We start from the raw sequence: 11314 nt of genomic DNA on the forward strand, positions 1-11314 counted from the left end.
TATGGCACTTGAAATAAATAAAATATGATTGTCAAAAATGATAGTCTGATTGTTGTATTTATTCCTTCTAATTACTTATCAAGTATTAAATATTTCTCTTAACACGGAAGATATTTTCTCTTAGGATGAATGTGTCATTTCAAAATTATTTCTGTGTGTGTGTGTGGAAATGCCTGAAATATCTGTTCACACGCTGCTTTGTCAAAGAATCCCATCTAGAATGGTGACATTCCCTGCTGTGGTGAGCACTTGCTGGTAACTCCTGCTGGGCCTTGGGGAGCAGCTTAGAATTAATTTCAGCATGCTGTATCAAAATTATGTGGGTACTGTCTTGAGCAGTAGCGTAAAGATTATTTGTTTGAAAAAAACAAACAAAAAAAAATAGCAAAACAACACTTTACCCAGGGCTGACCTACACATCTGTAGGACTGAGCTCTTTGGATAAAAGAGATGTTTATGCTATGGACTGCTCAAACCACACCGTAAGATTAATTCCTTGCATTAAGGCAAAGAAAATTCCTCATAGGAAGCGAATATATTATTAAAAAGGAGTGAAGTATTCCAACGGCCAGATTAATCTTCTTAAAACAGAGCTCTGACCTCATCTCTTCCTGCTCGTAAGCTCCCAGTGGCTCTCTGCTGCCTTAGCCTGTCAGGAAGACCCTCCAAACTGTTTTCACCTTCTATTTTCAAGAGTTGCCACTGGTTACTTCCCTGCCCATGTCCTTAACCCAACTCAGTTGCACTTCTGCAGTTTCTGGAACCCATTTCTTATTTTCTGAATCCCAGTTGTTCATCTATTCCCTTTTCCCTTTAATAGTACTCCATCTCTCCATCCATCCATCTATCTGTCCATCCATCCTCGAGGGCTTGATATGCACTGGACTCAGTGTTAGATGAAGAAGGTATATAGAGACAAAGCATTGTCCCCAACTCCAGGTGTGTACTGTCTTTTGGGGGGACAGGTAATAAAACAAAAATCATTCTAGGACACCATAAAGCTGTGGTTGTGCTAGCACGGATGACAGGCAAGGTGAGTAAGGTCAAGGAAGGCTTCCCGGGCAAGGGGACATGGGAGCAAGTTCCTGAAGGACAAGAAGGAACTAATCACATGAAAGAAAGTCACACTCTAAGAGAGTGGGGGCCCAGCTAGAGCATGAGGGGCTTCAGCTGGGGAAGGGGACAGGGTGGGACTGAGGAGAAGGTGAGTTGCAATGGCAGCAGTAAGTTCTGAGGAGGATTTGCCCTGCATTCATCTGACTATTTACCTGCGGTGTTTTCTTTTCCATTTGTTTGCTCTGTGGGTGTGCATTCGTGTGGTGTTGGGGATCCGGTGGAGGGCTTCGTGCATGCTGAACACATGCTCTATCGTGAGCCACACCCTCACCCTAGTTTTGCATTTTTGAAGAAGAATGAAGTACTTTTGTCCCTACCCCACCCCATCCCACGTTTCCTTTGAGCTGCCATTGAAGTCTATAGCGGTTGTTTGGAACATTTATAGAGGGAGTAAGTACTTATCATCTCAAGGTGGAATTATTAACAGTGTATGTAAAAATCTTTGTGAGACCCACCTATTTACATTTTTAGAGGTGTTTTTGTTTTGTTTTGTTTTTACTTTCCCTGATGTTTTTGGAAAACCAATTTGAATAAAAAAGACATAAGGTGAAAATCTGATCAGACTGGACATGTCCACATAGGTTGACTGCGGGAACCACCACCCCCAAGTCCTAGAGCTTCACAGATCAGCTGTCCACATACCCTGGACTCAGGTGGCTGCTCCTGGCCAGCTGAGCCCCTGCAGGATGCTGAAGCATCCTCCACTTGCCTGTTCTCTGCCTTCCCCATCGGCCCTGGCCTCTAAGTCTTGCGCCCTGTGGACTCCTCACCTATGGCTTCTGCTGGGTTTTGCCAGTGGGAGGCTCCAATGGGAGGCCAGAGGCGAGAAGAGGAGCCAGGGCCTTTGCTGTTCCACAGCTCACTTATCTCTCCTTGTTCGTCTATTCATCAACTACTCTGTGCTACTGAAAGAGAGCTTTTGTCTTTGGTGTTCACCTAGCCAGCTGAGCACATGAGAGAATCAAGTCAAATGAGCTAGCTGGGCACAGTGGTGCATGCCTGCGATCCCAGCGGCTCAGAGGATGGTGAGTTCAAAGCCAGCCTCAGCAATAGCAAGGTGCTAAGCAGCTCAGTGAGACCCTGTCTCTAAATAAAATACAAACTAAGGCTGGGGATGTGGCTCAGTGGCTGAGTGCCCCTGAGTTCATTCCCCTGTGTTGCCATCTATCCTTGCTAGCAAATTAATGCTGGATTCACAAAATCTGACTATTCCATAACTCAATAAAATGACAAAGAAAGCACACAATCACACAGAATTACCTTTTCAATAATCCGGAGATGGCTCTGCAACCTTAAGGGTCCTTGGAAAGAGAGCGAGCCACTAGAATTCTTTATTCTTATGTAGGGAACACATAAGGGGAGGTTCCATGGAACATTTCTATCCCAAAAAGGGCAAAGGAGTAGGATTACAAAGGAATAGGTGAGTGTAGCTCAACCCCTCTGGGTTCTGCCTACTCCTAGGCCCCGCCATGTCATCCGAGCAAGGGAAAAGCCTGAGTCATAGCACTACTGTGCCAGATTACGGTGATCTTTCAGATCCCAGTGGTGCATCAGGACTTAAAGGTGCAGATTTTGGAGTGGCTCCCTCCACCCCTGTACCCCTTCACCAAAAAAATAAAATTGACCTAAAATAGAGGTGTCCAAAGAAAGTTTCAAATGACATCCCAAAAAAATAAGCACAAGGAAGGGCTGGGGTTGTGGCTCAATGGCAGAGCGCTTGCCTCACACATATGAGGTACTGGGTTCAATCCTCAGCACCACATACAAATCAATAAATAACGGTATTGTGTCCATCTACAACTAAAAAATTATTTAAAAAAGAATAAGCACAAGGAGCCTTGTAAGAAGACTTTTGCAAGATTACAGCTGCTGCTCCCTTTGGAGTTGTCAAACCTCCCTGGACACCCCTGCCCCAATAGAGTAACCAGGAGAGCAAAGGAAAAACCCTGAGGAGAGTGTCTCCAACAAAACCCGGTGACAGGGGGTCCACATGTCCACGAAAACACTTCCCCCAGTAAGGACGACCAAGACACAGTGATTTACTTCGGTGTCTTAGTCTCAGACATTTAGGATTAAAACAGAAACAACAGATGCAAATTGACTGAAAGCAAAGGTTTGGGATCAATGCTGCTCTTTCTTGCTGTGTAATTCCGAGTAGGTTACCTACCTTACTTCTCTGAGCAGGAAGCTTGGCACATACTCAACATTTAGTAATTGGCAGCTGGTTAGGCTACTTATTGTAACAGAGGGAATTTAAGAGAGGCTCCCTAACATGATCTCTAGTTAGTTGCCTCCTGTGTCCACGATTCCTCTGGGAATCTTAAACTCCAGTGGGGGCAGCGAGCTCCCCTCTATTTCTTCAGTCCCTTAAGTTAGAAATCTGGGAAGCAGCATCATTTCCTTTTCATTCCCAGCAACCTGCCCCGTGAATACTGCAGCCAGCGGATGATCCTCTAGTTCCCGTCAGTTCCCAGCCCTGTGTGGCTCTCAGTCCAGGGGGCCCTCCTTACTCAGGGTGCAGCAGCCCAGCCTGCCCCACTCCCTTCGCCTGCTCCTCTCTGTGACCCTGCACGGGGTACTGTGTGCATGCTCTTGGCCATCACTGCTGAGCCCCATGCCCAGAGCAGTGCTGAGAGATGACTGCACTCGGGTGGCATCTGTTGAACAAGGGAATGGATGCAGAGGAGTCAAGAAGTCGAAGAGCAGAGCCAGCTACAGCCATCCTCAGGCCAGTGCCACACGCCCCAGGCTGCCTGAGGCTCTCCTGGCGTCTTGCTTTCTATTTTCTGACACAGCAGCCAGTTGTCTAAGATGCACATCTTTTTTTTTTTGCCACTGCTGGGCCAGGTTGCTCAGCGGGCTGCTCACTTGGATGTTGCTCCTTATTTATCTTTTTCTCCTGACACTGTCTCTGACCCTTTGTGGCCTTCCATCCTTCCAGCCAGATGACTTCCCTCAATTTATCTCAGACAAGGAGGCCCCTTCTTCCTGGAACTTTCCTCCCTCCTCTGTCCCCCTCTTTGTCAGCCATCTCTGGCCAGGTCTCAGAGACTCAGGTGACGTATGCTCCTGGTGGAAGCCTTGCAGTCGGCTTCTCTGGGCTTAACTGGCACTAGGGATCTTCCTGGGAGCTTCGAAGCCTCCCTCGGCTTCTCTGAAGATAGCAGTTACCATCTTGTGTTGCAGTGGCCTCTGGGCTCAGGGTGCCGTTCATCTCTGTATTTCATATTCTTCGTAGAAGATCTGACACATGATAGGTGTTCAAGAAATGCTTCTGAATATCACTATACAGTATCAGGTGGCTGCTGAACTCTGAAATGTTTTGGGTCAGTGTAATCAAGATACAGAGGTGACTAAACATAATTAGTTGTTTTTTTTTTTTTAAAGTACTTGGGATTGAACCTGGAGCCTTGCTCATAGTAGGCAAGTGCTATATCACCAGCCTTTGCCCAGGGTGACCTTGAACTTGTGATTCTCCTGCCTCAGCCTCTCAAGTAGTTTGGATCAGAGAACAGTGCCACCATGTCTAGCATAATTAGATTTTGTTTATCATTTTTTTTAAATTTTTTTTTAAGTTGTAGATGGACACATATCTTTATTTATTTATTTTATTTATTTTTACTTGGCGCTGAGGATGGAACCCAGTGCCTCACACATTTGAGGCAAGTGCTCTACCACTGAGCTATAGCCCCAGCCCTGATTTTGTTCATCTCAGAAGCTCCCAGCTGGGGGTATGATCAGGGGCAGAGTATTTGCCTGGCATGTGCAAGGCCCAACAACAAAACCCAGTTCCTAAGAAGTGCTGGCATTGGGTGTACTTCAGTCCCTGGCTGTGGCTCTGTTGGACCCTCCTCAAACACAGCCCTACCTTCTAAAAAGTGCCACATCACAGGGTCCTTAAAACACCAGCCCAGAATCCAAGATTCTATGACTAGCTGGGGAAAACATCTCACATCTACAGGCCAAAGCCATGGTAACCATGGTCATGTGTCAAAGCCAACACAGCATGTAGTCTGCTGAGAGTCTTCCATTGCTAGCCCAGGCCAGGTCAGTGAAGCTGACTCAGGACCTCCCCAAGCCCCCAGGGTCCAATACCCTGCCTAGCCATCACTGCTGAAGGCACACAACCACACTTCCTGCCCTACAGAAGCTTCTCCATGTGAATACCTTGCTCTCTCTCATTTCCATAATTTTTCTTAACATGAGAATATAAAATTTCCTGCCTGTGAGATGTTGCAGCCATTGAGAATGTGCCAAACATATGATGCCCTCTTTGCTTTCTGGGTTTCTAGTAACAGCGAGAAGCCCAACATTGTCATTTTGTTGAATACCCTATGCATACTTGTAATTTGCCTGGAGAGTCACATGGGCTTCCTAAATCTGATCCTGAGCTGTAAGTACACTTACTGTCCAGTTATAAGCAGGACAGGACTGGGGCAGGCCTCCCCATAACGGGAGCTATCCAGAAAAGACTTGGGTTGTAGAAAAGCAAGGGAGCGCTCCCATGCCCTGTGCGCGGCTCCCTCTTAAAGAGAACGGTGTCCAGACAGGTGTCAAGTTCAGCTCCCTCCACTCTCCTTCAGGAATGAGAACAGCCATGCAGAGGGACAAGCTCCCCAGGAGAAAGGAAGCTTCCCACTCAGCAGCAGGGCAGGCATGTGATAGGGCGCAGATGATTCTGTGACGTCACCAACAACACATAGACGTTAGGGGGCGCTACGGTTGCCCGTTGGTGGTGTTCTCTGAGTTTCCCTCCTTGCCTGCTGTACTGGAATCTGTGGATTAACGTGGTGATTTTACAGGACTGGAGAAGAGCAGATGAGTCATTTAAGGGTGGATGAGCTCTAAAGATGGTCAATAAAACACCTGCTGCCTTTCCTCCTGTGCTGGAGTGCTACCCATCACAAGGCAGTCTGCAAAGACCCCAAGCCTTGAAGCATGGGGAAAGATCATGGTGACCCTCCTTTTCATAAATCAACTCAACTTGTTTTCACACTGTAATCTCTTTTCAGACTTCTCATTTAAAGGCCAGTAATAGATACATAGCTTTGACCTTAACACATTAATGTTGCATTTTAAAAGCCGGGTAATATGGACCCCATGTGATGTTGTCAGATTTAGAAGCCTGATCACTTAATAATGTCACGGTCCCTATCACTGTACAGTATCAGGTGACTGGGGAGCTGGAGTCTGGTGTTTTGGGTCAATGTAACCAAGATACAGAGGGGACTGGTGAGGTTACCTGACCTTTCAGGAAGTCTTAGGATCTGTGATGAAAAGGCTCCAGCTGCAAAGGTTATCTCCCCTGGCTCCCAGGAAGCCTGGGGGTGGGGGAAACCAGGGCACGTTGCACCATCTACTCAACTATTTTTGCAAGTAGCCACTCCCTTGGCAGAGTGGGATATAAAATCTGAGGCTGGCAGTGTGACTCAGGAAGTCCTTTTGGCTGTGAGGTAGAATTCCATGGGGCAGTTTGGAAAATCACTGGATACTCGCTTCTTCCTTGCTGGGACCTGGCAGTGAAGTCTGCTCCCCAAAAGGACAAAGGAACATGGATGGACATAGAGGGCTGACCTCCGCCCCCCCCCCCCCCCCAGCAAAAGAGGCAGTTTAGGGACATGTAAAATGCCTTGGTCACATCCTTCCTGTCTCTGAGTCTTCTACCCTTTTTGGTCTCAATTGCTCATTTGTTATGAACCTCTTGCAGAGCTGTAACTGGGAGGCGTGAGGGGGACAATGCTTGCGCAGGGCTCAGTACAGGGCTGGCCCAGGGCAGCACGTCTGTGAAGACTGCCCCCAAAGTCCTGCGACTGTCCGTCCAGCGTCGCTGAATGCCCCTGAGGCTGCGGGGGAGGAAAGCAATCCCGAATCTGCAAGGGGAATATCGTTCCCTGAGTCACTTAGAGAAGCTGTGTGGGATGCGCCTCAGAAGGACTGACAATGGAGGAGAGAAGTGCGGGTCTCAGTGGCCCTCTGCCGCGCTCAGCCTCCCCACGATCCGCTTTGCAGCCCTGCAATTCCTGACCTGGCGCACGGACCCCTGAAATTACGACCTTCGTGTCTGGGCAGCACTGTCCTGTGCCTGTCTTCCCCCGCCCAGAGGGTGGGCCAAAGGGGGTACTGGCCATCGGGCTCACTGTCCGGTTCCCAGAATCCCCGCATCCAGGACAATGTCTGACATACGGAAGGTGCTTAATAAATTTGACTGTCCAAAAAGTGGAAGATTTCAAAAGTCAAAACACATTGCTCCCGCCCTCCCCCCTCAACAACAACAACAACAACAACAACAAAAAAAGACCCTCCTACCAGGCGTGATGGTGGTTCATGCCTATAATCTCAGTGGGTTGGGAGGCTGGGGCAGGAGGATGGCTAGTTCAAAGCCAGCCTCAGAGATATATCGAGGTCCTAAGCAACTTAGTGAGACCCTGACTTAAAACAAAATGGACATATCTGACTCCTTAGCCTGGCTCTATTCTCTCTAAAAGTGTGATATTTTCAGAGAAGGAGGAAAGCTATGTACAAAGTATACATATATTCTGATGTTACACATGTATAAATTCAGGATGTCTAATTATAAAGATAAAGGTTTGGCACACGCCTGTAATCTTAGCCACTCAGAAGGTCAAGGCCAAAGGATAGCAAGTTCTAGGCCAGCCTCAACAAGTCAGCAAAACTCTCAAAATAAAAATAGAAAAGCAGGGCTAGGAAGGTAGCTCAGTAGTAGAGTGCCTCACATATGTGAGGCCCTGGGTTCAATCCCCAGTACCCTTCAAAATAAATAAATATTTAAAAACATGTTTTAAGAAAGTTCTGGAACTCAAAATGGGGTAGGGAGGAAGAGCATGAGAAGAAGATTACCACTAAATAGGGAAGAGAGGTGGGAAGGAAAGGGAGGGAGAAGGGGAATTGCACGGGAGATGGAAGGAGACCTTCATCGTTATACAGAATACACGAATGACGATGTGAGGAAAAAAAAAAAGAAGTGTGTCACATTAGATTGGGTAGAGAGAAGTGATGGGAGGGGAGGGGTCGGGAAGGGGGGAAAGGAAGGACAGCAGAATAAAATAGACATTATTATTGCTGTGGGTATATACGTGACTGCATGACCAATGTGATTCTGCAACCTGTACACTCAGAAAAATGAGAAATTATACCCCATCTGATTCAAATGTATGATATGTCAAGATCATTATACCGTCATGTGTAGCTAATTAAAACAAATAAAAAAATTAAAAAAAAAAAGAAAGTTCTGGAGATGTAGCTCAGTGATAGAACACCCTGGACTCAATCCCTGGAACTGCAAAAAGAAAAAAAAAATAGAAAAGAAAAAAGGTTTTAGGTGTTACCATAAGTGTCATGCATACAATAAAAGCTTTGTGTGCTCTGTGGGAATGATTACCTCTTGCATTCTGGGGAGGGGAGTTCTCTTCTGGCTCCAAGGCTGATCTCCTGATCTCCAGGACCCAGGGCCTCATTGTGTTTCACCAAAAGAGAGGGTCCAGTTTCTGGGACTTTGCATGCACATTCAGTCTGGCCTTGTCATTTGGCAAATTCATTATATGATATGGAAGTGATCTTGTTCATTTCATCCAAGTGACGGGAACCAACCAGCTGTGGGGGGGCTAATGAGGAAAAGGAAGCCCAGACCAGAGCTCTTCCTTGGAAGGTTTGCCCCAGCACCCACACAGCTGTTCTTGCAACTGAGCAGGAGTGTGGGAAGGAGCTGTTTGCAAGAATGTTAAGTAATGTTAACACTTTTCCCCTCTCTTTTAAAGCTTGCACTGGTTACCTTGAAGCTGCAATAATTTATTATGGTCAATGTTGTTTAGAAAATGTTCTTCACCTTGAACATTAGATGGAGAATTCTCTTTTCTGTCACTGCATCATAGATGGGCTTGGGAGACTTGTCCTGTTAGATAAAGGAAGGAAGATCTATCTCTTTGCCCTTGAATTACATCTGAAGGCTGTCACAAGAATATCTTGATTACATTTTCTCTTCTTTGTGGCTTTGTAATTCAGCTATTGCGGGGGAGGGGGCAGTACATTAGAAAGTTAAAAAAAAAAAAGAGAGAGAGAGAGAGAGAGAAAGAAACAACTCCACTGATTAATGAAAAAGAGTTGCACCAAAATTAAATTTTATGAACTTTCTGTCCATTAGTTGAGCATCTGAGGAACCTTGACATTCTTACGGATGTAGAGCTCCCCCAAACCGGTGCCTACAGCAGCTTACAGGCAATGACGAGGCTGCCTCTCCTCTACAAGGACAAGGGCGCCAATTCTCCCACCTCACGGTTGGGGGAGAATGGAAGGAAGAATCCTGGGCTCTGGCTGGGCAGTCCTGAGCCCTAGTTCTGCCTCCACCAGGATGTGCCATCACTGCGAGCAAGTGACCACCTTTCCCTGGGCCTTACCTATAAACAGGAGATTGCAGTAAAATATCCCCGACACCCTTTCTCTGGTTGTGCCAGTCTATGATTTTAGAGTTGAATTCTGGGGACATTGTGGTCCAGAGGGGACTGGGTGAAGTGGGAGGGATGGGCTGAAGGAGCTGCCTCAGCAGAGGCTGCTGTGACTAGGAAGAGCCAAAGCTGCTGAGAGGCCCACCTCCAGGGCTGCCCACCACCATGGCCACCCTGGGCCTGGATGGCCTCCAGGGGGCCGCTTTTGGTTGGCGCTGTGTGCTGGGTTGGTAGGACTGTCTGGAGGGACTCCAACTGGGTCTGACCTCTGGAGTACTCGCAGAGGGTTAACCTGATGCAGGCTTTTCAACTAATTGCTTTGTGGAGCTGGTCCTGGGAGTAGCAGAGCAAGCCCCAATTCTCCTGGGAGGACAGGTGCTATTTGTTCAGGCAGGTACATGTAACCACACGGACCTCCTGGGACAGACTGAGAAAAGCCACTGCTTTTCTCCCTGCACAATTCAAAGTGTCACATTCTTCTAGGTCAAGGCTGAGTCTTTCCTTTCCATCTGGTTTTAATGCAGATACTATCAATTTTAGTAATTCCCTCCAATGCTACCTATCCGGGGCGGGGGGGAGGCTGTTCTCAGAACTCCTCAGGTCACATACTGTCAAATTATACTTTGCATGGTGTTGCTGCAGTAAAGTAAGTGTCCAGACAATGGCCCCATTAAATTTAGACCCTGAATCTATTTGCTACAGGGTAGTTCATCCTATTGAAGATGCCCAGGCCTCAGGACCCTTCAGAGGCAGCTTAATCTCTGAAGGCAGAAATCCTGCTGTGCAGCCTGGGCTGGTGCTGGGCTGAGACTCCATCCCCAGGGCTGGGTTCAAGGGGATGTCACAGGAGCCAGGCATCAGGAGGAGATGCACAGAACTGGCTCCTGTGGCCCAGCAAGAGCTGGGTTCAGCCACTTCTGAACCTTCTCAATTAGTAGTTGAGGAGTTGTTGAGGAGTCGGGGAGGTGACATGTACTTCTTAATGGTCTGATGGGATTTGGGCAGTGGGTGGCCTCTAAGGAGAGGATGGCAGGAAAATATAGGACCTGAATACAGTCGAAATGAAGTCTGCAGGACTGATCAAGTGTGATTTTCTGGGCCTCTTAACTTCCGTCTTAGGCTAGTAGACAGATGGCATTGAACCAGAGAGATACCTGAGGTAGGATGATGGTGTGTCCCAATCAGTGGGTGTTAATTACTCATCACACACATTTAACCACATTTTTTATACATTTATCTGCAAATTTATATATTTTATATAGCTATGTAATATTTATTATAGTAATACGGCTCATGAGTCCCTAAACTTAATTTGGGAAATTCTAGGTGATTCAATTGCTTTTCATATAAACTGAGTGCCTTAGGGGTTTCTTTTCTCTCCTTTCCTCCATGCTGGGCCCATCTGGTTCTTCTAGAGGGTTGGGCATGGCCACAGCCTGGGGACAGGGCCCGGGATCCGAGTGCATCCTCTGTCTGTCACTCCACCAAGGTGTGGCTTGCACTGCTGGTCCTGGCTTGACTCTGTCCTCAGCACCTGTCCTAACGTCACAGGCTGAGGGACCTCTCTGTCCTCTCAGCCACGGTGACCCCCACAAGTGGGGATCTTGCTCTCTTGGCTTGGCACAGCCTGGCCCCTGGCTTGGGCAGCCCATCCCAGAGCCCCTGCTACAGACAACCTTGTCCCCCACAGCAGTGGGCCCTCAGTGACTGAGCCAGCCCTTGATCCTCCACCTCTTTCA

This window comes from Marmota flaviventris, chromosome 8, assembly GCF_047511675.1.
Source record: "Marmota flaviventris isolate mMarFla1 chromosome 8, mMarFla1.hap1, whole genome shotgun sequence".
Lineage (NCBI taxonomy): Eukaryota > Metazoa > Chordata > Mammalia > Rodentia > Sciuridae > Marmota > Marmota flaviventris.